Source organism: Austrofundulus limnaeus, unplaced genomic scaffold (assembly GCF_001266775.1).
Source record: "Austrofundulus limnaeus strain Quisiro unplaced genomic scaffold, Austrofundulus_limnaeus-1.0 Scaffold54, whole genome shotgun sequence".
Classification (NCBI taxonomy): Eukaryota; Metazoa; Chordata; class Actinopteri; order Cyprinodontiformes; family Rivulidae; genus Austrofundulus; species Austrofundulus limnaeus.
The window spans coordinates 1404522-1407189 of record NW_013952456.1 but is presented as its reverse complement, the minus strand read 5'-3'; the positions used below and the strand labels follow the sequence as shown (position 1 = coordinate 1407189).

The following is a 2668-nucleotide window of genomic DNA, read 5'->3' as shown; positions in this document are numbered from 1 at the left end:
CACACACACACACACACACACACACACACACACACACACACACACCGTGAAGTTTGTCTCACTGACACACAAGTTCGTTTAAACATCAAGTCTTTTTTTAACCTATCCAAATGTTCATTTCAAATATAGTGAAAATAACTGCAAAGACGCCGTAAATGCAGACAAATGCATTCATTTCATGATCATTTAAGCACTCGCAATAGTATAACATTGGAGAAATAATGACAGAAACGCGAGAGCATGGTGTATTTTTAGCAAGTTACTCACCCACAAGCTGGAGAACAGCCTAAAAACGAGGAGGAARGAAGCTGACACGAAGTTATGGCTCTCGCTTGCGGTGCAGCCAGCTGAGCATTTTGTGCTGTTTATGAGGCTTCACAGTAGTACCAGTGTGAATATGAGAGGACAGACAGGGAGCTCCCAAAGACACGGAGTTATGTGGCAAGAGAGTTCACTGCCTGACTGCTACCGGAAATCGCGCGCCTGCGCATAACCTTGGCAAACAGCTATGTATTTACCTTTAAAAACACCTCCTCTCAGCCTACCAAATTATGTTAGTATGCTAKTAAAACCTCTGTCAAAATAAATGTAATGCACACACAACTTAAGCATATTTTTTGTTCGTACATTGCGCAAAGTTTATTCCAACGCGCTGCCCAACAAACCCGGAAGTACTTCAAAGTGTTTCCTCTTGTTTGTAGTTCATCTCTGTTTCTCCTCTGTCCGTCTTGACGCAGACAGTGACACAGGCAGCCCACAGATTCCTGTCTGTTGTGTTCACACTGAGCTGTTTGCGCCAGTAATCATGAGATGGTAAATAAAGAACCTTTAAACCACAAAGTAAAGATCAGATAAACAGCTGCGTCACTTATTTTCTACTCCTGGTGGGCATGAATAAGCTTTTATTCGTTTCAAGGAAAGCAAAGTCAGACATAACACTTTAATAAAAATAAAGTAAACTTTAGAGAAATTTAAATTGTTTTCAAGCCTTCCATTTATCTGCAGTCTTTTAGGTCTTTTACATCAGTGTGAACCTGGTGGAGAAATGGTGGAAACGTTTGGTTTTGGTGACACATACTTCCTGGTATTCATGTTATTTTATTGAAATATGACTCCTGTAATATTGGTGTTCCAGAAAATCCAGGAAACTCCCTTCAGTGCAGAGAAGCTGTCGATGAAAACAGTATTACGGTTCTATTCTTTTCAGTCAAACACACCACATTGTCTTTAAAAGTGGACGTCATAAAGTAGAGCTCACTCGTGTGCATTTGTAAACACTAAATTTTAACTGATGTCAGTGAAAAAAGAAAGAAGAAGAGTTAACATGCCACAGTTTTTGCCTTTAAAGTTAATCACAGACTACTCTGCATCCTTGGCTGGGAGGAAAATGAAGCTGAGCTCTCAAGATGGACTCACAAAACATCAGATTAACAGATGGACAGACAGATGAAAGGAAGGACTAAAATACTCATGAGGTTCAGCTTTGATCCCATGTGTTGATATGCATCAGTTTGACAAAAACTGCACTTAATGTGTTCGGTCAAAATACTCTGGGCAGTGGATGGACAGCTTTTCTCCACTTCATCTCTCTGTGTTTTAGGAGTCTGACACACTTTGGATAGCTACAGTGTGTTCATATCTCTTCCAGTGACCTGCAGTAGGAGTAAACACCAGGCAGACAGTGCAGGAGAGGAGGGATTAGTGCAGCGAAACAGCACAAACAGTAAATAGATAGGTGTGTCTTTTATAGTTGCTAAACTTGCAGCAGCACTGAAGGCATATTCAGCCTGAGCATCTTAGATCTTGATGTGTCTTACTCACAACCCATGATCAAAGTGCTCTATGAGGAATTGTGGCTATTAATAGAACAATTACACTTCCAGGACATAAATACATCGATGCAATACAGTTAAGAGTTTCCTCTTTCCTTTTGTAGCCAGTCACTAAATAGAGTGTGACTGTCCAGTGTCCTGATTCGTCAGACAGCGGCTGATCTGTCCCAGTCCACACTGCTGCAACACTAACAGAGCAGAAACCAGCTACAGCGCCAAATTAATATTTCACTTCAGCAGCACAGCTGTGGCAGAAATTGTCTCACAACTGACTGTGTATTCACTTAACAATAACTATTATTAATGTGTATTTCTAACATGACATCTTTACATTTAAATCATATTTAACGCTTTTTCTAAATCCCACAAATCCTAATAAAAGGTGGCAAATCAGAGCTGCTTTGTCCTTAACACCATCATGTTCTGTGTTTAACGGATGACGTCATCTATCTGCGGTCAGAGAACAGCCAGTCCAAACCATTAGTGTACTTTGAGTTCACGGGTCCACATTACATAACCTTATAGTTAACCTACATTCTGACAGCCTCTAAGGTTGCTGGGACTGGCTGCTGTGGCCCGGTTAGYCTCACAGGCAGCTATGACCCACATGCATCCCACAAATACTGACAAAGCTTCAGGCGAGTGAAACACTCCTCCCAGTTCCTCCTGGTTTCCTGTGAACACCACCTCAGGGAGTTACTGACTTCAAAAACCACATTCAGTTTCCCCAGGATCAACACAGGAAGTGATAGATAGATAGATAGATAGATAGATAGATAGATAGATAGATAGATAGATAGATAGATAGATAGATAGATAGATAGATAGATAGATAG

General features: G+C 40.8%; 1 protein-coding gene across 1 annotated transcript in view; it reads right to left on the bottom strand.

Annotated features, from left to right (window-relative positions):
- csrnp1a (cysteine-serine-rich nuclear protein 1a) overlaps positions 1–367 on the bottom strand; it is a gene marked incomplete at its 5' end in the record, with an annotated part of 12764 nt that extends 12397 nt beyond the window's left edge. The window contains 1 exon segment of the mRNA XM_014008966.1: positions 268–367.
- Between the last annotated feature and the right edge of the window lie 2301 nt (positions 368–2668).